Raw genomic sequence first — 24,998 nt, forward strand, 5'->3', positions numbered from 1 at the left:
TCCCAAAAACCAATCTTGGAATACCTCACTTATATCGAAAATAACCCAAATACATAAAAAAAACGATTAAACTTAGGTAGTGCCAGAGGAATCATCTGTCATCCGAAAATTTAGGAACCAACCTTGGAACACCTCACTCATGTCGAAAATAACCCAAATCTATCAAAAAGACCGATTAAACTTAGGTAGTGCCAGAGGAATCATCTGTCATCCCAAAATTTAGGAACCAACCTTGGAACACCTCTTTCTTGGCGAAACTAACCCAAATCCATCGAAAAATCCGATAGAAGTTAGGTAGTGCCAGAGGAATCATCTGTCATTAAAAAATTTAGGAACCAACCTTGGAACACCTTACTCATGTCGAAAATAACCCAAATCCATCGAATAATCCGATGGAAGTTAGAAAGTGTCAGAGGAATCATCTGTCATCCCAAAATTTAGGAACCAACCTTGGAACACCTCACTTATATCGAAAATAACCCAAATCTATCGAAAAATCCGATGGAAGTTAGGAAGTGTCAGAGGAATCATCTGTCATCAAAAAATTTAGGAACAAACCTAGTGGGCCATTTATAGCCTATAACCAAAATTTCAGGAAAATCTATAAAAAGGAGTTGCTGGATCTACTTTTCCAATGGGAACTAACTGACTAAATAACGTAGGCGATTTGCATTATCTGAAAATTCGAGATTTTGTTTATTTTCATACCAACGTCAATATTTCGAAGTTCAATATCTCGGCCAATTTTGAAGCTGCAGTAACGTGTGATAGCTCGTTGAACTCGTTTGGATTCCTTTATTCCAGATATCCTAGATTAGGGGAGCCAAAGGAGAGAAACATTTTTGGTAGTGGACTTGCGTCACACCCGCTTACTAACGTGCGGGCATGAAATTATTTCCTTTTCGTTCTGGAGTGCGAAATATTGAATTTCAACTAACAAATTATCAATTAACCACATGAAGCAGAAACTTTAATTCGCACATTCAAAACTACGCGTCGCAATTTTTCAATCATTTTACAGAATGTCGATTTTTCAGTCATTTTTCACAAACTGTGTACTTACTCGCCTTATGTGTGGCGCTAATTATTTTCAATAAAATATTTGTATGTAGGTGGCTGTGCTTCGGTAGGTTTAAGTAATGAAGTTTCCCTATGTTGCATACATTGCAGTGTCAAACATATGTCCAAGGTCTTTAATTTGTGCTAGGTGAAGTCCTTTTTCACCAAGCAATATGCATTACTGTATAGAATCGAAGAGAATATTTGCGCCTGTGTACAAATAGGCTAAATTACACTTCTAGCAGCAGACAAAGTTCATATGTATAACGCAGAGTGATTACATGTAACTCAGTTCACCAGATAGAAGATATAAAGCCTCAAACTCAACGTTGATCATTTTATGGAAGCTCTTTTCGATATTAAGTAAAGTGTTTAATATGATTCGATTTTCCAAGAAGCGAGTCTCGTTCTACCTGCATCACCTTTGCATTTGGTTTGGCTTAAAGGCAATGCCTTTTTCGCAGATAAAAAGTTACTTTTATACAACTTCTACGATATAAGTGCGTTTGTTGCACATTTCGTGTTCTTTTATCAATTTTCGAAATAAAAAGTTTTTTTTTTGTTTTTTGTAAAGTAAAAACTGAAAAGTTTGTTGCCTCATTTTATTGTTTACTTTGCGTTTTTTTCTATTTATTTTATTTTTATTCTTTTTTCGCTGGTTTATAGAATTTTCCTTTTCTTTATCTTGTTCCTTACGAAGTAAAAGAAAAATCCGAAACTTTATTAGGAAAACAACTTTCAACAAAGACGCGATAATTTTGGAAGTGACTTCTGAGATAAAAAAATAAAAATAAATCAAAACTTTGGAGGCAAAAAAATGCATTTTGTAAGCATGAAGTCATGTTAGTTTTTCAACACAAACTTCTGCTTTGTATAATTCAACACATCATTCGCTATTAACTCGTTCAGTATGGCAAAATAATAATTGCAGAGACTGATGGATGTCATAGAAGTTAACACCAAACGAAAAATTTACATTTTACTTTAGGAGTGCGAGTTGTGGTCATTTATTTGTTACAACTCACGACTACTTTTCCAATACGAAACTTGACCATTACATAGCACTTTGCCCACCGTGAAAATGATTCATTACAAGTAGACTATTTTCGGTTCATTTTTTTCATCTTTCTATGTGGAAATCAAATTTCGTAAAGGGCAAGTAGTAGTAGAAGTAGAACACAGTAAATGCCCCTATGTACTTCGGAAATAATTTTGTGATACTCGCAAATTCGTTCATGTATTTTGAACAACAAGCAATAAGCTTTGGTAACTGGCTTTTCGACAAGTGTAGTTGTATATCCAAGCCGAAGGCGAAGTGGAAGAGTTGCCGAAGTTTGTTGGTCAAAATCACAAAATTGTTAGCTCATGTAATGAAATCCTTTCTTAGCATCCAATGCATCAATACCCTCCTCGGTTGATCTGTTGTAATAAGTTATGTAATCATCTATTCCGCAAGCTTAGTAGACTACGAACATTTCACCTTATCGCCTTGTAGAGGTCCAGTGACAATAGATCAAACTGTAGTGAGCACCACTGGCATTCCGTTGCATACATGGGTGCTACAGAAACGATTTTTTTCTAAGGAGCTGTCAGGTTGAACCTGACAAAGTATGAAAACATCCACACATAAAATTGATACTAAACCAAGGAAAAGCACTTTTCCATGAGATCTTTTCAACGCAAAATCAACGTAAGGATTTCTCCGTGAAATTCTATTAAAAATTTTGCCGGGAGATAATCTAAAAGAAAATTTAAAAGTAAAATCAAATTTACCAAATTTAACACGAAAATTAGGTGGGAAATGATGTTGTTAGACTAGGTTTTGTGTGAGTTTCGTATACACACTGTTGCCACCAAACAGACGGAATAGGAAAAATCCATTCATTGTAGATGTTCGTAATAAATGTTTTGAAAACAAAATTCTTCTCAATTCTTTCTTCATGCGGTGTGTACAAGCACAACAGTGTTAGAAATGAAAAGTTTTTCTTTTTTTGCTTTCTCCTCCCCTCATTTTTGTTTTTAAACAAGATCAATTTGTCACTGGCAAGTGCAGGAAAATGTGCGGGTGGTAACATAAGAAGAATGATATTATAATAATAAATTAGGAATTATATTTAGAATTGAAGTCAGACACGCTCAAATTACCTTCGTAAACAACAACAGACAGATTCACGTTTTTCATTATTTCGCTGATGTAACGCAAAGTAAAGTTTTATTTACTTAACGACTGGAAAATGGTGCTTCGAATTTTTGGAGTATACTTATCAACGGAAAAAATGATGGGAAAATGGTTACAACCAAAAGATCGTTTGGCCCTCCCTAGAATATATTTTTTACAGTGAACATCCCAAAATCATTCTTTAGACTTTTTGTAAAAGTCTGGGACTTTGAGGAGGTAGCCAAACGTTTTTATGATTGTGTTAAAATTGGTCCTTAAGATGAGTAGACAGTTCGAAAAGACATGTCTCGTACATTATCTGTCAATGTCAATATGTTTCACGTTATCATCTACACTAGATCAGAGAAAACACACAAGAAGCCATTACAACATACCACTCGATATATCACCGAGAAGAAAGGTCAACTTTATCTATTGTTTTCGAGTAAAATACCTTACGTACGGAGACGGAGTCTGGCTCGGCCCGGTTGCTTTAGCTACACATAGCGATGCGGTAGAGTCTCTACCGTAGAGACCTTATTCAAATTTTTCTCTTGTTCTTCTGTCAACTTTGACAGTATAACAAAAGAAATACTTGAGTTAGGCCTCTTTCGCGTCGCTGTGTAAAAGCTAAAGCTAAAGTAAGATGCTTTGCTTAACCTTTCGTAAATGACAATCGTAAAAAAAAGATTTAAGTAAGATTTAAAGCTCATTGATTGGTACTTGTTGTTCCAGTCGTAAATTCATTCAAAAAATTTTTTAATCTGTTACTTCATTTGAGTAAAACATGTCCTAGTGTTTGAGAGCTCATCGCCTATTATTGTCCTCGTTTTCGATATCATATGAACTACAACACAATTGGAACTGGTTGTAAAAGACAACCATGCTACAAAATCAAGTACAAAATCCATGCAAATCATGTTACAGACCAAAACATTATTTAAATATTTAATTTGTTTACCTCTACATTTCCGGGAGTTTTTTTATTTCTCCAAAAACACACCGATTGTTCATACATTTTCCACTTTTACTTTCAAATAATACCCATACATTACGACAGATAAAAAATACAATTTTTTTTTTTAATGAAGTTGTTGTCAACACTCACGAACAATAGAAAAAAAAACTGTAGATCGTACACGATGCGCAGAGGATGTTGTTTTTGATGTTTGTTTGAATGTAAATTACATGTAAATTTATGTCCTTCATAATAAAACACGTTTTGTACATCCAACAACGAAGACAAAAATATCATCCCACTCAAAAAAAGTTGAAGTTGGAACGAACAATGGGAAAAGTGGGAAAAAATGACAAACAAAGTATTCCCATCAGTTTGTTCCATTTAACTTGTTCATTTAAAGTGTATGTAGTCATGCAGCAGTGCTTTAAAGAGTGAATCCTTAATTCCATTCAATTTGTAATTGCAAATATATTCCGTAAAAATATCCAACAAGAGCGATCTGCAATATCTGCCAATTATTTCGGATTTTCGTCAGGAAGTGCCGTCGGAGGATCTATTATAAAGCATATATTTTAAGTTGGAAAAACCGAAATTATTGAATGAAACGTTCTATGAGTCTGTTAGGTATTATGCAATTTCGTTGCATATTTGCAGTGTTGATGTTCTAGGCACAAAAACGTGAAACCTCCCTCCAATGTTACAACAACTAAAAAAAGCACTCATACCAACATTGAAAAGTACGACTCTACTTAGAGAGTTTGTTAAACGGTCAAACAACAGAATATCAGGTTGGACAAACTGTAGACTCTTTTTGTGTTTAAAAAAGCTCAAAGTGTCAAAGCAAATTGTTATGAAAGTAGCTACAGTATTCCCACAGTCTTAGCTTTTTAAGAAGAGCTTTCGAAAGCTTTCAGCTTCTTGTGTATTCCACTAAAATATCCCATTTTCGCAATGGAATCGAAAAAAGCTCCGAGCTTGGAGATATTTACTGCGTATCAGACCCCTGGGTGATATATAATTAGAATTTCGGTGAAACGCTTGTTCCTATAATTAAAAGTGGCTCGATTATTTTTTTGTTATGTATTATCAACATTCCAAAGTACTCATTAATGAATCTGATAACTTAATTAAAAGAAAATTTTCTCAATTATAACGAAAAGATCAATAAAAACTGTAGCTCCAGTTAGTGATTTTTTCGCTGTTATTTTCGAAGAATTAATTTATTTCCTTTTTATTATTACCTTTGGCGAATCGAAATGATTTTTAATTAAAAAAGGCACCAGCGAATTTGTCTACTCTTCGTCAAATTATAAAATATTTTCTGTCATCCCCATTTAATTGTCGTCATTAATTTCTTCTCTTCCATCTACCGTTGTTGTGGGATTTAATACGGGAAAAGGAAAAAAAATTCTTACACAAGACTCAATAATAATTCGTTGGCATAATACAGGCCTTTGTATAATGCAAGAAAAATTCCAAACATTTTTGATGTTTCGGAAAATTTTTCATTTTCTGATTCTGACGCTTTTTTTACTTCGTACATTTCGCTTTATATTATCGTAACACGTACACATTCTGATTATGGTAATTGAAAATTTAATATTTTTCCATCTTGTTTTACAGGGAAGAAATTAAGCGAGCAGAAACAAATTTTGGTAAGTTTTACATCGAACTCATTGCTGAACAATGTCCTGTGGACATGAATGCTTATGACTTTTGAATATATAGTTTCCACGAGCCCAACAAATGTAAGATGTTGTGACTCCAGTGCGAATAGTACTACTATTATTGTAGATGCTATTCGCACTCAGGTGCGAATTGTGTGATTATTAGTGAATATGATATTCGAACGCCCGGGTGCGAATCGTCGGAATGTTAAAGTAGATGTTATTCGTACCCGGATGCTGGATGCAAATAGTATTAGACTATTATTGTAGATGTAGACCCAGGTGCTAATAGTGTCAGTATTATTGTGGATACAATTGGCAACCGAGTCACAAAACTGCTTCCATTTTACTTTAAATTTTGTACAAAGATAAATTCAGTAGGATCGAGCGAGCATCTACCTCTCTAAAATCCATTTTAAAAATTTGTCACGGTTTCGATATATAGGCCGTGCGGCAGATCATACAACTGTGATACCGTCGTTATATATTCGTTGAAAAAAGAAATTAATTTGAAATAAAATTTCGTTTGTAATAAAATTGTTCAACCAACATAAAATGTTACCTAAATGTCTTTCAGCATTGCGACAGAACTATTCAACTTTATTTTAACGCGAAAAATTCCAGTTCGGTATGACACATATATCAGGGTATGAATGAATGTTACGGAATAACGAAAGCTTATCTCAAACACTCTCGGTTGGACAACAAACGAAAATTGTTATTTAGAGCGAAATACAGTGCTAAGTGAAAAGTATTAAAGCTCAAAGGCTTCGGCCTCTAGCTACTCTTGAATTTTCGTCTATTGCATAATTAGACCATTGTGGTTTATAAAAGAGGGAGAGAGAGAAAATTGAGTGCAGCATCAACGGATCTGAAACAATCAATTTAACTGATAAATATATGTACAATAAACAGGAGATGAATTACGGCATCTCTTTCAATTCTATATAAACTCTACTGATAGAGTATGATTCATTTTTTCACCGAAAGATGTCGCTGCAGCAAATCCGTCAACATAAAAATAATAAATTTTTCTTGACGGATTTTAGGCAAATAAAATGCCATCGTATAGCACATGACCTCTAGAACTGTAATCAGATTTTCAATCGGTCCAATATTTTATCAGGGGACAAGTATTTGAAGATGCATTTGCTACCGTTTCATCATATCTTTTTTTAAGTCTCTTACCGCCAAGCCGATCTAGGGCCGATATAAAAACTGATTACTGTTCCAGAGGTCATGTGCCATACGATGGAATTTTATTTGACTAAAATACGTCAAGAAAAAAATTATTATTTCTCTATTGACATTGAATTTGCTACAGCGACATCTTTCAGTGAAATTTTGAATCGATCTCTATCGGTAGAGTTGACATGGAATACAGGAAAGTGAATCGATACCATAATCCCTCTCCAGTGTACGCAAATTGCACTTCCACATAAATAAGCCCCAACCGACAACGAATTCAGGTGAACGTACATTTCCATACGTATAGACATAGAAAAGCGATAACATATAAGTACATTGGAGTACTTTAAATTCAATATATTGTAATGGTGAACATAAGAATTCAATGTTGAGAGTTTCTACCAATTTTGCCATCTCAACTCTAATTGGATGGCTTCAATAAACTTTAACGTTTTTTTCTTTTTCTCTCTCCCATATAATGCTTGTTTGTCGTTATGGGGTTTGCTATGGGAAAAAAAAATTGGAGTGGAAACGAATTGCCATCTGTAATTCAACCTCTGTTGTAAACAATTTAAGCCCGCAATTTATTTAAATAAAATGGATTTTGTAGTTTGTTTGCATAAGTTTCTAGTTCGATGTTGCGAATTTCGGGTATATTGATTAAAGAGCCACAGTTTTTAGGAACTTTCGAAATTTTTGTGGATGTTACTGCAGCTGAATAAATATTTTAAAGAGAATATTGTGTTAGGGTGAGGATGATGGCAATACGCTTATGAAAGTTGGACACGTAACTCATGATGAAGTTCTAAACATTAGTAAAATGAAAACAAAATGAAATGATCGAGTCTGGTTTTTTGACAATTGAATTTCAGTTGTCAAAAACCAGACTCGATCATTTTATCATGCCCGCACGTTAGTTAGCGGGCGCGACGCAAGTCCACTACCAAAAATGTTTTAACAAAAATTTTTTGAGGACGGCGGAGCATATTTACAGCAACTTTTTTAGTTCTCCTTCTTAACTCCAACGACCCCCAAACTATATCAACTACTAAATATGGGTATCGCTGTAAAGCTGAGGTCCTACACATTCATAATAAGTAATAATTTAATAAAATAATTGCATTAGTGAGGTCACAGCACTCATCAAAGCTCACCGAGGTTACATCGATTTTCAGAAATTTTCCGGAAGTCATATTTTCGGCCGTTTATCATCAAATTCTATGAAGTTATTATTTGCCCCAGGAGTACTCGACCTCAGCTTTCCAACGAACCCATACACGCCAGTTTCCTCGAAACCTTACGGAAATGAAATCCGGATTACGAAACCCCATTTTTCGACTTCGCACCGTTGACCACCAGCCAGGTGTGGAAGATAGCGCCGATTTCGGTCAGTCGAAATTCAAAAGAATCCCTCTCTTCGTTCGAAAGAAATGTGAAATTGTGATGGTCATTTATGTGAAAGGGATGGCTTAAACTCAAAAGCTGCTTTTAATTCCACTTCAATCCAGGTTTTTTTTAATACGTTGTCATGTCGACAACGATCTTCTTCTCTTATAAATATACAAATTAGCCATAATTATATTCACATTTCAATGCTGATTTCTTTGGCGATTCATCTTTAACAATTTCTTTCATTCGATATCCACTTTGATTCAAGAAGATCAGAGTTCAACTCATAAAAAATCGAATGCGAAAAGAAAAACTTTTCTTTAATTGGATATAGAATCACTGGGAACGAGATGGTAGAAATGTTAGTATAGTTCAAACGAAACAGAGCCAAACGTATAAGAGCCGAAAGGAAACTGAATATCTGGATATATTTCCAGCAAAAATTAACATTTTATTTGAAAGTTATGGGAATAAGTTTCACGCCTTGCGGAAATTAGATTTTTGTGTTCAATCGAAATATCGTTTTCCGATTCCGAGAGCAACACAATGTTTAAATTACGTTGCTCTCCGTGTGCCTTTTTTTTTGTTCGCTCGCTTTCTGACTTATAATAATTTATACAAAGTTTGATAGACTGTTAAATGAATCAATTCAATATTTGATCGAAAAAATCTCGCGTGTGGTGTCAATTTAATTGAATTCAATCAATGAATCAATTGATGTATGCAACAACAAAAAAATCTTTCAAATTTTAATTGATTTTGTGACAATTTGAAATGCATTGTCACATTTCGAATCACCGAAATGTAATTTCTGTAATTGACATTAACATTGTTTGATGTGACATGTGTTTGAAGTTAGTAAAAGCATTTTTTCACCGATTCCACCACATTGGGATTTCGTCCTGTATATTTTGTCGCGGAAGTTGGTCTGTGTGCATACAAAGCCATTGTGCTGATATTACAGGTAACATAGTTTATAATCACTCAATACCTTTACATGAGTGACCTACTACTCTTGACGACTCATAACTGACAAGAAATGTGGTAACTCCTCGCGAAGAACCATATTTTTCCAGAAATCGTTGATTTCCTTGAATTTCCAGGTTTTCAGTCGCCCGATGACAATTCCTCCGAATGGCATTTAACATTCTAAACTCAGCTAATCTTAGAGATGTTCGTTTATCGATAATTTTGAGTTGCCAGTTCGAAGACTCGAATTTCAACAATACAATGATTCGGGTCAATCAGATTTATGCCGTGTTAAGTCGACATATCGCATTGTTTGTGTGCTTTGGAGAGCTTTCAAAAGCTTTGAGCCTTTTTGCGATTCTTCCATTTGAAAATAGTGAAATACACACGAAACTGAAAGCTTTCGAAAGGTCTTTAAAAGTTAAGACAGAATTACAATACGGTGGTTCGGCTTAATACGACAGATTTGTCCGCAACAACATCTGATTGAATTGGTTCATTGGACATCTCTCGTTGGACTAAATGTTCTATGCCTTGTGCATCGTTTGTGTTGTCTTTGAGTCAGTTGGGTGGAAAGCCCGTTGACTGTGTGTTGTCTTTTAAAAACCACATTTTTAATGTGGTTGTCGTTGGCAAATGCTCGCGTATTGGTAGGGAAACTAGTACACGTCCGGTGTGCTCATTCTATTATTCTTTTGTAAAGCGAGCACATCTTCAGTGTTCGTTAACTTACTAAAGTTTTGGAAGAAGAAAAAAAAAGATTTTTTCTTGGCGAAGCCACTCATGGCCGAAAACTTTTCCCATCAAGTAATTTAGTGAGTCGCATTCATTTCTTCGCGAAAATAGGCAAAACTACAAACATTTTCTCGCATATTCAATTAAAGTTTCCATTCAGAATTTATTTTGTAATAAATTTTGCGAGTAAATTACGACGAGTTTCTTTCATTATGAGTCTTCCCTGTATTTCGTTGTGTACTATCCCTCCCGAAGGAAACTTTTCATTTTCGAAATTACAAACCTAATTAAGCAACAAAAAAAGTGTGGAAGTAGATGAATGTATTCGGGAATGGAACAGATAAACATTCACGAGCGTACACGCTACTTCAAATAGTTTGCAATTAAAGGCAAACTTTTCTACGCTACCAACCACAATACAAACTACATCTCTAACAACAGAAATTGTCAGCCTCTACTATTTACACTGAAAACTTTTTTTCCCTCATTCAGTGCTCCTCTCTTGTAAAACGTGTACACGGCGTAATATATTCCCTTACCGTAAAAGTTATTCAACGAGATATGTTCCGGAATTCAGCAAAACACAATATTTGTGTATAATCACAACCGTGACACCCTATCCTTACAACCAAAGCATATGAAAATCTATGTATAACAACGACGACGCCCGTGTGTTCGCTGATTTATGTCTACGACACCCATTTTCCCCAGTTCCTTATTAAGTTTTGGGTCTTAACATGTTCAATAATTATTATTTTACATCACATATTTTAGCAGCCGCCTTCGCTCAAAAACCGTCACAAGGAATATCCCGAGCTTTTGTTCCAAATTGTGAACGTGGTGTTTGAGAGTATGGAGTGTGTAGATGGATAGATAGGTACCATAAAGTGCTATAAACTTAACTATAGAATAACGGTAAACGTGAAATTACGAGTACGTTGACTTAATGATGATTATAAATGTCAAATGGAGTTATGTGTTTCGTCGAAAGTGAGCCGGGGATTTGGAATATAGGGAAAGTCTTGTTAAAATGTTTCAACGGCGTTCTTAAAACCAGCACACATTTTGTGAACATTTTGTGATGCGAAAAGTTTGTAGTTTTGATAGGATTTGGATTACTTTAACTTTGTTTACCATCAATTTCAGTTACAATACCGAAAAGGATGTGAAAAGTCGCTTCCATATGATGTTATGATTTTAGCATGCACGAAATCCATGGATAAAGCTTTTTACAGTCGGGATGTCTCTCGTACATAAATTCTGATTATAAATTTTAAAGTTGCATTTACACTTTGAGTATGGGAGTGGAATTAACGATGAATTCGTTAATTGAATTGTTACACTCTTGCAAAGCATATCATGCGATGTGAGTCAACAGACAATTTAATTTTACGTATAGATTGTTGTGAGTGGAGTTTATGTTCCACAATCAAATCGAAATTTTCAATTTCAATGGCAAATATAAATGCTCCCTGCTTTGAGTTACGGCTTTTTATGACATTCTTTAATTTATTTCCGTTTAGACGAGGGTTTTCAACGAATATGTTTAACGGTAGAAAGTCATTAGTATTTTGTATAGCCGCTCCGAGCCATCGTAATTTTGGAGATTGCTTTACATTTATAATTTCAATTTTCGGCCTTTTTAACATCAACAACCTTATGCCTTTGTGGTTTTAAATGTTGTTCCATTTTATATTTGTTTATTTTTGGAGGTTCTACAAAGCACGAAGCGCACAACAAGTTCTATTATTCGGGGAATTTTTCCTTTATACATATGAAGCCAGCTTTTATCTTGAAAATGATGTCTTATCAAATAGAATGATCTAGCTCTTGTATGCAGCTCACATCAAGACGTTAAACTTCTGACACGCTGACAATTATGCTGCGTTTTCCATTATAGCCTGTGGTGAATATCGAATTACAATGGAAATTGTAACATAGTTGCAATGCAAAATTGTTCGTGTGTGTCACTACATTTTCTTGAAATTTCTCACATTTTTCTAGACTCTCCCATATTTTCCTTAGTTTTCCCAAAAAACATTTGTGGAAAAGTTTGTAAAAAGCATTTTATCAAAGCACTTCAAGCATGAAGTAAATAGAGTATAGAAACTGATTAAGTTAAAAATTGTGGCACTGTAGAAATTGTGGAAAATGTTTTCATACAAAATAGTACTCTATTTGGCAGCTGTCACTCGAAGCACTTTTGCTTGAAATGTGTGGGAGTGGTCAAGGTAAATATAGTGAGGAGGTAATGCCATTCAGAAGCGCGGCCTAGCACATAAGTTCGATGCCAATGACATCTTTTTTTTAAATGGTTGACTACGATTTACTTGTATTTTATAAAATATTTTCGCTATCTCACAACAGATGGCCCGACCTTCTATTCCATTTTTTGCTTTCAACGAAGGGATGAGATGGCTTTTGTATCGAACTTTCGTGCCATCGCACATCTGTTTCGGTTATATATGACATTACCTCCTCACTATATTTACCTTGGGAGTGGTTCACTGTTCACTATTTGAAGTTATCTGGGCCTCAATTCTCGAATTTTCGTAGCTACTAATATTCGTAACTTGATAGTTTTGCGTGAATAGATTAGAACTGTCAAGCTGTGAATTCTTAAAGTTACAAACGGCATGAGAATCGACGCCCTGAAGGCGAGTACTAGCTTGAAAACATAAAAATATATTTCTTTCCCGCGCGCACACGTGCAACTGCAATCCAAATGCTCATAATTTTAAGGAAACTAATCATGCACACAAACAACAATATTCTCGTTTGGTGTCAAGTGAGTTGCAGGAAAGTGGCTCGTTACTAACGCAAAGGTAAATAAACGTTTGATGACCTTTAAAACGTCACCATTCGTTAGAGGGTCATATCATTCCCCATTCCACGCTACGTTCTTTTTACATCATTTCAATACTATGCCACCGAAAATTACTGCCATCCCCATCGTTCTCGAACCAACATTTTATTCCTCATAATTGACTTAAACTTTTCAATTTTTCATTTTGCCAAAAAGTGTCGAAAGAAAAGAATTCAATTTCACAAAATCAAATTAGAATAGAAAAATACTCTAAGCCATCAAAATCAACAAACCGAGAAACTTAATTCCTAGCAAACAAATATCATCTAATATACGCGTTACAAAAACCCCTTTCCCCACTTACCAGCATAAAATATTTAAAACGAAAACAAAAAAAATCTTTTAACTTCACAACTGAAGAAAATTTTCATTTACATTTTATCTGCCATTTGATTTCATTTAGTTCCCAGCTCTACACAAATTCCATTTTCTCTTCTGTCCGATGCTGTGCCAGCAGCTGTAACGACGAAATGGCTATATATATTTCGAATATTATACACGCCTCCATTATGGATTGCTTATAAGGTTCATTTAGGAGTAATATTTTATCGGACTACGGTGGTATACACACGTCTGTGTCTAGTCAATATAGTTATACATAGAACGGGACGTATAATGGAAAATAGAAATATAATTTTCTGCCATTATGCGGAGGGAATAGTCGATGTTCAGTGTATATTAGCCTTTCTTAATCAAACAATGATAAAATTTTCAATTATTCCCTCAGAGAAATGGCAATACCAAAAGGAAGAGTGAAACTTTTGCGCACAGAATATCATTGGATATATCCATCAAAACGAAATACGTCGAATGTCCCGACATCAAATGTATTACCAACTTTTCGCTTATTTTTCTTGCGACGCAATTCGAATTGGAAGTTGCGAGAAATGTCTCATATTTGCTCCAACAAGATTGAGATTTGAAAAACGATCGAGATTGTATCTCTTGTTCTCTTGGTAAATACGGGTAAATTTCCCCCATGCCATAATTATTTTTTGTTATTTAATCCGTCCGGTACAGTCTTGTCTTTCTGAGAGCTGAGATATTTATATTTAACATTTTGATTGTGACGATTTAACTATTGGGAAACTAGCTGAGCCAATGTCTTCAATTTTCTGTACCATGACTTTCCGGAGCAGTTTTCCCTCGCGATTTAATTGCTTCGAGTCAAAATGGAGGTAATTTTGTTTAGTTTAGTTTAAAGCCGATACAATACATTAGTTCACTGAAGATGATTACTGACTGTAATTGAAAGCTCGGATGAAATAAATTATTCAAGAATCAAACCACGTATCCAAGTATTAAAAAATGATTAGTTTAGAGGTGATAAAACTGATCCTGAAGTTGACGCACGCTCGTGCAATCTATTATTGTTGATATTGCTCTCGTGTTGATCCATACCCAATACGCATACCCATGTCCATGTCTGAAGGAGAATGAACATTGGAACAAGGAAAAGCCGGTTGATTCTGATTCAACAGCTACAGAGCGCAGAAGAGCTAACTCTTAAAACGTTTAATACTGCAGGTTTACATAGCAACGCGATTTCACATAAAATTCTTTTGTTTTCAGGCCTTTTCCAATTGTTTTGAAATGTCAAACTCGCGTGAGCTATGTATTTTTGGTGATTGATGTGAATCAATCGAACAAATTGCGAATTGGAAAAGGCCTGAAAACAAGAAGATTCTTATGTCAAATTCTTGTTGCTATGTTGAGTTTATATATCTAGCTACGGTATATAGAACCGTAAATTAGTGCGACATTGAGAGTCAAGAATCAAATCAATTTGGACCACATCTTAAAAAACTAACTTTTGCTTAGTTGCTTCGTTCTGAAGTCAAATGAATTAGATTAACACATACTGGAAATAGTAAGCACAACTGGTCGAATTCCATGACCTGTCTTACGATTAACGTAATTTCGTTTTAAAATAGCTAGAAGTCTGCAGGACTTTTCTTAGAGCAGCCTTCATGGAACAGGTCATTTATTACAGGCGACCCTTGACAAGCGTTTGAGCGTTACAAGAACAAATTCTAAGTTCTTCAATCTATGCTCTTTAATTGAACAAATATGATTATTTCCCGCAACTGCGTTCGTTACACAGATATTACACGAACATATAGGTCAATGGATATTGTTATACATACATATAATACGTTCTATGTTATGTCATGAAAGAAAATTGTCACCTTCGGGCGAGTTTCGGCAATTGATGAAAAAAAAAAATTATTCGTTCACCGCAAAGCGACATTGTTCTCCATTCTTTTATGATGTGGAAATGGTCTGGTGGTTCGGAGTTTTTTTTTTATTCCCAGAAATTGTCATTTTTTTATGTCCTCGTCATTCCTATATCTATTATAATGTAGTACAAGCGATGAAAGCCGTTATTCATACAAAACGTAATGCGATTGAACATTATATTCTCCCAGCAACAGAATGGCAAAGTTTTTTTTTCTCTACTTCATACTCTAATGGGTATCTCGAATTTTTAATGTTTTGATAAAAGCTCTGGCTGTAAAGATAAACTTTCCGACGACAATAATATTCTCAAGTATTGCATTAAAAAAGATTTTGTGTGGAAAAGGTGAAAATGTTTTATCACACGGATTTTTTTTTAGTTTTTGTTGAAAGTTGCCTCCGAATAACTTTGTTATAACCGCCCTGAGCTGACTGGAAAATAAAAGTCTTTGCTATAGTTATGTGGCTGGTCTCGTTGAAACTAACGTGATAACCGCTTATATATGTACTGGGGGAGGAGGAGTGAGTGCGAAAAATGATGAAGAGTTCGGTGTGGAATGGGGACAGAAAAAAAAAATCTGAAACTTTAATGTCTCGATGTTGATTTAAGAATTCAACTTTGGAGAGTGTATAAAAGAGTGGAAGCCACTTTTAAACTGCTTAAAAGATAAGACGGAGGAATTGTCGTTCGGCTTAGTTTAAATCTGAAACTCGGAACAAAAATAAGACCTCGAATGGAACGGTTATTGTACGTTGTCTTTTGTTCGGCGTTCATTTGATTAATTGAAAAAGTTTTTAATTAAAATTCATTTCTTTTATCGCAACCATACGCCTGAGTTAATCACGTATCGGAATCGCTATCGTTTTGATGCAGCTTGCAAAAACTTAGAATCCGTTACCAATAAAGTGATAAATGAAAACCAGAAAGTAATTCAATAGCAAGATGATCCGTTTATAAACGGTAATTGTATTGCCAATAAAACGATTAAATCTACTACTTCTTTTTCTTCAAACGCTTTGTTTTTGATCTATATCGTCTATGTTTGTTTTCCTATATAAGGGAACACTGGCCAGCGGTATTCTCTTATTTTTTATCGTTGTCGATAGCAGATGGATTGTTTAGGGGTTTTGCATATTTCGTTTGTGAACTGCAGGCGAATGCTAGTTAATCGAAAAACACAAAAATTCCAAATTCGTAGGCCGGCTCTATCATTCATAAATTCTGTCCTCTTTTGAAGGGGGAGACAAGTATGTAGAACTAAAATATCCTCCGTAATCGAAGACATATCGGAAATATCTAAATTAAAGTCTTTGAAAAATTGCACTACACTTGAACCGACCACGGCCACGACCGTACCACGCCTCCCAAACCAGAGTCAAATGGCCGTATAAGTCCCAAATAGCGTATCGCATTATATCTGTGCTATGAAGAGCTTTCGGGAAGTTTGAAAAAATGGAAGATTTCATTGGAGTTCTAAAGAAGCTCGAAGCTTTCGAAAGTTCTTAAAAGCACAAATATATGTGATATGTTATTGTTACCTATTTAGGCCTCTATGAAAGATGAAACGGTAGTCCTTTTCCAATTGCCACTTTAGTGCAATATTACAATTGCAATGGTAATTTTCACGATCAACAGAAGTCACTGCTTTCTATGCAAGAGCTGTTATTCTTACTCTAACTACACATATCAACGCGAAATTTTGACTAGGTATTTTTCGCGGTGCTATGTATGTATAGATAAAATGGTAACCTTTCGTGCTAAGTTGACCTAATCTTATAGAGCAGCATACACAAATTTAACCCGACATCTGTCGCCCGTCTCAGTTGAACTTAATTTACCACCAACAGTAAGTGTACAGCTTGTTTCAATTTCACTACAATTCAGTGAATTGTAAAGGATGAGATGAAATGCTCAATTTTCCAACATAAAAAAAACTCAAAACTTTGCTAAACTCGATTTTCAAAAGTCTTCAGATCGTTACGAACTCTTTTGCTGCTTTCACTACGCCACAATTTACAATAATTCAATCTGCAAAGTTCTTTTCACGAACAAAGTGCATGTATGTAACGTAACATTGAAACATGATTTTAAGTTGTAAATTACATGGAACATGAACATCATCATTTCAATATATGTATAATACCAGCAGCTTGGAAAACATTAATAAAGAAAGAAAATACATAATAATGACAACACCACTTAAGGGCGGATTATGTGAGTATCATAAAGGTCTTTTACGGAGAAAACATTTTTGAAACGCAAGTATAAATCACTCCTTCTAACCATATATATAAATAGAAAGAACATGTTCCGTTCGTTCTATATGTATATTATACACATACCGTAATACATACTTAACATGCGTTCCAATATATAATTTGAAACGAGAAGAGAAAGATGAGAATCAATGATATTGAATAAATTAGTGTCAATATAAATAACGCAATATTTAAGGAGGCGCTACTTAATACGAAAAGCGCTTAGCTGTGTGTTATGTCGAAAACTAATTAATTCTAATCAATTCTGGAAATCTTCGAAAACAATGTACGAGGAGATGTTTCGTATGTATAAGTCTCGAGAGCCGTTTTTCGGTAATTAAATTAATTTGTCTGACGAATATCGTGAAATGACTCGCTCTGTATATATTGCTCTTCCGATAAGAATGATGATTAGTGTAAAGGATTTATTGGCAATTTAGTGCGGATTTATAAGGACATTGTGCCGGTAACGAGTGGTGCTCAACGCATTTTATATATCCATTTTGCATTGGAAATTGATAATCTGACATCATTCACGTGGGATGTAAATCATTTCCATTCCATTACTCAGCTTCTTTTGATCTTCGTTTAATTGAGCAAAATAAAATTGATTCGGATTGTTTTCAGCGAAATGTTGAATTAAAACATGGAAATCATAGCAATTTATCTGTTTTTTTTTTGATATTATCATCCAATCAATTAACAATGAACAATTTTTCAACGAGTTTTTCAGTTAATTTTTTATTTAAATATTTTTTTTTAAATTCGTTAGATGTATTCCGTTGCATTAAAATTGATTGCGTTCTATAATAAAAATGAGAAAATTATTCATTCGATATTTGTTTCGAATGCAATCAATTTTAATGCAATGGAATATCTAATTACGTTTTAAAAGAAATATTACGCAATAGTGCTTTCGGTCTCATCTATAATATAAAGTTTAATGTTTGTTTGTTTGTTTGTCCTATAGACTTGAAACTTGACATAAAGACTAATAAGGAAAACTTTCTGCTCGTACCTTAGAGTGATTACAACTAGAGAGGAAATTTGTACGACGAAATGTGGTCCCAACATCAGTTTGTATAAGATACACATTTCGTATTATATGCTTTTACACCAATACATGTATACGCTCACGCTATTTCGCTTTTGATAGTTCAATTTGCCCTCTTAATTAAGAGGGCAAACACACATACCAATAAACATTTAATTTTGTTCGAAATTTCCTCTCTAGGTATAATTACTCTTAGGCTCGTACACATAGCGACGCGAAAGAGGCCTAATCCAAATTTTTCTTTTGTAAATTTGAATTAGGCCAGGGCCGTAGCTAGACTCGATTTTCAGGGTGTGCTCAGCTCCGAGGAAAAAAAACATTTACAAATTCATGGTATACCCTCCTGTTAAGATATTCGTATAACATTATGGGTCTAACACAAACATCATGACTAATTAATAGGTTTGGATCTTTCGTTTCTGGATTTCAATTAAAGGTTTATAAATTCATCGACTGACAGATGGTATGTAAGATCGACTCTCTTTTTTTGGACGATGTAATCCATGCTTCCACCACATACTTCGATCTTTTAAAAACGGCTTCAATTTTTTCTTTCTTCTGCAAACCGTGCAACTCTTGACTTGCAATGGAAGCAAACTACACGATAAAAATTAAATGTTTGCCGTCTGCGTTTGGTCATCAAGTTTCCTTTGCAATTACAATCAAATTGATCAGGCATCTCACGGTTGTATCGCCGTAAGATTTCATAGGATCTAACGTGGGTCTTCCCGGATGTGCATACGGTGTGCAGATCGACTTTGGTTCTTATGCCTTCGAATACTTAAAGGCTTGTTCAAGGTATTTTTTGGTCCGGCAAGACTCGCAATGTCTTTTAAATATGTTGTGGTCACAACTTTCGTGTGACTCCATTGTTATACTCTTTGAATTTACGGAAAACAATTTTTTTTAGCAGTTGATTGGGCTATAGTCAACGAGTAACTACAGTACAGATACATATTGCAACCGGCTTATATAGACTTTTCTCACACACAATTGTATCCTCCGCGCAAAAGTCCATGCTTCACATACACAAAAAAAAACAATTCGTTCCTCCGCGCAAAAGTCCATCGACTTTATACACAAAACGTTCCTCCGCACAAAAGTCCATGCTTCATACACAAAATGTTGCAAAAGGCCATCGTTCATAAATTTCCATCGACCATAATATATACACGGAAGAACACGCACTTATTGTGTGTATAATGTTATGCGTTGTTTCTTTCGTGTATATATTATGGTCGATGGGCTTTTGCAACATTTTGTGTATGCAGCTGAAGCATGGACTTTTGCGCGGAGAATGTTACTTTTTTGTGTGTATGAAGGATGGACTTTTGCGCGGAGGATCGAATTGTTTTTTTTTGTGTATGAAGCATGGACTTTTGTGCGGAGGAACGTTTTGTGTATAAAGTCGATGGACTTTTGCGCGGAGGAGCGAATTGTTTTTTTTTGTGCATGAAGCATGGACTTTTGTGCGGGGAAATGTTACATTTTGTGTATATATAAAGGATGGACTTTTGCGCGAAGAATGTAATATTGTATGCAAATAAAACTGATTTTCTTTCTTTTTTCAAATTATTATTTTTACTTGCACACAACATTACATTTCTCCGCGCAAAAGACCATCGTCCATATAAATTGATGCAATTTATACGCTGCTTAGAATGTGCAGTTTTCGTTATTTTACTTTTAAAGCTGAATTCAGACTTGTCCGTTTGGTTCATCCGTTTACTTGACAAAAGAGCACGTGTTATAAAAGGCCTATTATGTGTGCTATTGTTTAAAACCAATCTGTCAAGTAAACGTATGATCATTTTTTCGTAAATGAACAAAACGGAGGTACGCAAAGGGACGGCTCACACGCCGCAAACATCGCACACGTGTATTACTCATTCACATAGGCTCTGCTGTAATCTACTATTAATATTATTATTATTTTTTTAAACTCAAGTCGGTCCAGGGTGGGCTCAAGAGTTTCCAGGGTGTGCTCAGCACACCTTCGCTCCTTAGTAGCTACGGCCCTGGAATTAGGCCTCTTTCGCATCGCTATGTGTACAGCTATCACAAAAAAGATAAATTTACGCTGCAATTGCGCTACAGAGGAAAGTACCGTAAGAAAAATTTAAAACAAAAGATTTTCCGAAGCCGCATCTGAGCTTTTCATACAATTTTTTTCATACATTCGAAATTTTAAATTGTTCAGCCGATTGCGCCGCCGCCGGTAAAAATAAAACACTGCGCCGCCGGTTTATTTTTTCCTCATTTTTCGGCGCAAAGTAGAGGTAATTGGGAATGAATTTGTTTCACTAAGTACGAGAAAAAATAAATTTTTATCAAAAAACACAATAGAATTGAGTGAGGAAAACGAACATATTGCATGTGTCCAAAATGAGAACGCATGGTAAACAACTAATACTTGACTAATGATTCGAAAAATCTGTATAAGTGATGGTATCTTGTGAAAATTGGACTCGCGTGTAAAATCAACTCCTTCGCTGCGCTCGTATACGTTGATGTTGATAAAAAGAGAAAATAATATTTTGATAATTCTATATCACCAATAAATAACTGTCAGATTTTTCAACTTTCTTCTTTATTGACCATGGAAAAGTTTGAAACTAGTGAAGATTTCGAAAAATCTGGCAAAATAAGTTTGAGTTTCGGCTGGTATGTAGCTGATTGGAAAATCGAGACTTTTTCGGATACTTTATGTACATTTTGGATTTTGAGAACTTGAAACTAGTGGAACATTGGTAGTCTTTTTACATAAAGTTTAATAGAAAGTCAATTACTTATTCTTCCGTTTGTATGTCCAATTTTTCTGGTAACAGCTATTTGAAATTTGAGTAACAACAAGATGAATTAAAAAATGGTTTCTGAGGTATTAGTTTCACTGAGAATGTCTTGAACCGCTTTTCGTCTAAACAAGAAATTGAATATTTAGGAATGGTTTTCAAATGAAATATTATAAATATAGAGTGAAGCGAAAAAACTTTTCCGAAAAGTAATAACAATTCGCCATATAACTCCGATTTTTGCGCCGAAATGCGCCGCCGCCGCCGGTTAAAAATTGTATTACGCCGAAGCGAGCCGCCGAAAAAAAACTTCAGTCGATTCACGCCGCCGCCGATACTCTGAAAAATGTTTACAGCCGCCGCCGAACAAAAGTTGACCGGCGCACACCTCTAATCGAAATAGACTAAAAGGTTTCGCGAGAAATACGTGTCGTAGGAAACATATTGCGCGTATCTCCAATATCTCAGGAACTAAATCGATTTTGATAAACTTTCCCCAACTCAAAATTCATTACTTTTTGCTACCTTTCAGAGGAAAAATTGTTTATCAAAGGTTCAGGAGTTTCTTAGATTTGGGAGGTACGCCATTTAGTTATGTTGTTCATGATACAGTTGCAGCTCAGACCGATAACTTCCGTACTGTTTTCAGAACATTCGGCGTACGTACGTACAGAATTAAATAGAAAAGTGGCCGCAAAATAGCTCTTTTATCTTCAAGTATTAAAATGGAACGATTGATGAAAGGTGTGACAGGTGTAAGATTAATAGTTGAATCATAACTCATCTAAATCCTCGATCTTGAAACTCGTTCCATGGTGTTCCCATATCGGCACACTGACACAGTGCCTGAGTTATTACGCAAAATAAATAACATTACGACTGAAGGCAAACCAAGACTTTATATGGCAGCAAAACAAATTTGAAAAAGCGGAGAGGCAAAATGTTGTTTGTCTTTCGACACTTTGCTGAACATTCTGATTAAAGCCTTTACGAATACTTTTCACTCTTCGTACCATAAATAACATTCATTCATTTCAAATATTTGATTTTAATTGCAAATGTAAAGCTTGCCATTGTATTGCGGTTAAATGAGCGCTGTAACGTTGATAGCTTGTTTTGCTGGTTATATTTTGTTTATTTTAAGAGAACTTCAGTCACCACATTCATCTTATATCATTTGAGCACAGCGAACTCAAAAATGTAAATGAAACTTTAGGAAGTAGTAATAATTACCGTCTTCGTTTGGTATTTGTTGTTTTGACGTGTGAGAGGTTTAAAGTCGAGCCGAGTGCGAATTTCAAAGCAAACTAGTATTTTTCAGGCTTGCAGTTGCAGCCAGAAGATGCAAAAAGTGTGAGACGGTAATGACATGTTTTCTAGCCTCAATTATGCAAATTCTTTTATCAACTCAGTGACGGAAAGTAAAAGTTTCATTCCTTCACTGGAGCAATTTGCTCAAAAACGTCCGAGTGAGTTTGCGAGCATCATAAAGTTGTTGCCCAGCTCGCTTCACTCGGATATGCAAACTCTACCCTAGGCAAAACAACAGTTTTCAAACCTTGGTGCTTAAAACACACTTGTGATTTCGGCTCGTATCACAAATTGTTCCCTTATGTAATGAATGACCTTCCTTCGCAGCACTCAATGTAATCTACTATATCATAACTAGGGATAAAACGATGAAAAATAGTTTTCGTGTGAATTTTGTTGATCCGAGACGAAGCCGAGGTCAATAAACACACGAAAAGGAGACTTTTCATTTTAATTCCGAGTTATGTAATGGATTTTACATGCTGAGAGCGTCGAAAATAGTGCTTGAAACATGAAAATTACGGTTTTCGATGCATGTAGCATGTAAATAACTATTGATAATTGATTCATCGAAGTTTCATTTTACCTCATATTGAAAGGGTTATATAATGTGCATTCCAGGGTACACTGTTCAACCAAATTTACGTTGATCGCCTTCTCACGTTTTTCTCTCGTAGGTGCTGCTCTTCTTCGAACAAAATTACATTTATTTTACATTTCACTCAGTCTAAAGCGCCTTGCAACAAGATGCATTTTATGTTCTGCAACTTTTTGCACCTTTAAATGCATACGACTTCTCCACATAAAAAGCGAGTGGAACGTGTTGTTTCCCCTATCACTACTAAGAGACATTATATATGTAACCAACGTAAAACACATTCACAACCACTGAGCGAATAGTCATAAAATTTATTGTTCACCCATGACCTATACAACAATATTGATACGGATACGTGACAACAAAACTGCAATTTTCACTTGAATCAACAAAACAATGCAACCGCACAGTGAAAACCCCCAACGTTTTATTTATGTACAGAGAAGGATATACATACACACACATCTCCCTATGAATATTATTGCTTTCTGTAATGCTTATAGTCCTTCAGCACAGAAAAATGTTTTTTTTTGTCTTTATAGAGATCTATCGTTAAATTTCTGCTCCAGTTGTATGCACCTAAATTTAAAATTTATATAAAGTCGTACTTTATTGTGCCATCCCTGTGAAATGCTGTGGGATATCGTTGGACGTTTGTGGATACACAGCTAAAAATTGAAGTTGTCCATGCTCCCTTTTGGTTTACTCCAAATTGGTTTTTTGAATGTTTATGGATATTTCGTTCAGATTTACTGTAAAGGTTCTTTTAATTCATTTCGAAAATTAAGAACTTTTAAAATTCACCACTACTTCACAAACAGAACTGTGTATTTTCATAGCTACGACACTTTCTTAAGCTGCAATCGCACTTACTCCGTTTAGGTTTCCGTTTACTTTTTAACAATGAGAAATGGGAGGAGGTTCCATTGTTCGTTCGTGAATGGAGAGCTAAACGGCGTAAGTCCGCTGGCAGCTTTAATTTTATAAAATATGTAGGGAAAAATTAGGCGATTAGAGGTGAATAATTATACGTCTAGAGGAAGTTTTTTTACACATTTTATTGTACGAAATACCAGTCTTGGTGGAATTTGTCTACGTTTGACACAACAAACCCGAAACAAGTTCAGCTTTCGAATCATTGTGGACATCGGTAGTGGGGGTGCACTTACGTCTATCTAGAACAACCTTTAACACTCGATTCTAGGAGGTTTCTTATGGCTATTTGCACACTGAAACCAAACTGTAGAAGTATATGAAAATCTTGGTCTGAACATCGCCTTGAAAAGTAGTAGTTTATTACCGACTAAAACCTTTGATGGCCGGTGGATACGTGGTTCTAAATAGAGTATTTGATTTGTACAACAAAAATTCGACGTGTGCACCATCGTTCAATTTCGGTTCAAGCACCATTCCAATCCAATAATTAATGATTTGGCCTGGCCATCTCTTTGCCACTAACGGCAATTCGAAAACGCGAATAGTGACGGAAACCATTCGCTAAAGAAAGGACTTCCACAAGAATTGTGCATCGCCAACGTGCCATGTAGTAGACGTTTCGAGAAAGTGAGGAATTCTGAAAATCGTGGGGATGAATGATAGGTTTGATAGGTTCTGTGCGTGGAAAAATGACAGACTAGGGGAGGATGTAACAATATGCAATGCAGGGATTATCCTTCAAATCGTCAAGGAATGTGGCTTAGTCTATAAAACCGTCCTGCTTGCAGTAATTCGTGTTGTAAACCTGCTTATAACGC

General features: G+C 35.2%; 1 protein-coding gene across 1 annotated transcript in view; it reads left to right on the forward strand.

The window, feature by feature from the left end:
- Positions 1-5,800: 5,800 nt before the first annotated feature.
- LOC119076519 (potassium channel subfamily K member 18) overlaps positions 5,801-24,998 on the forward strand; it is a 96,457-nt gene continuing 77,259 nt past the window's right edge. Inside the window, exon 1 of the mRNA XM_037183304.1 lies at positions 5,801-5,833. The gene's annotated coding sequence lies outside the window, so the exon portion shown is untranslated. The remainder of the gene's footprint in view (positions 5,834-24,998) is intronic.

Source organism: Bradysia coprophila, unplaced genomic scaffold, assembly GCF_014529535.1.
Source record: "Bradysia coprophila strain Holo2 unplaced genomic scaffold, BU_Bcop_v1 contig_232, whole genome shotgun sequence".
In the NCBI taxonomy this organism is placed as follows: Eukaryota; Metazoa; Arthropoda; class Insecta; order Diptera; family Sciaridae; genus Bradysia; species Bradysia coprophila.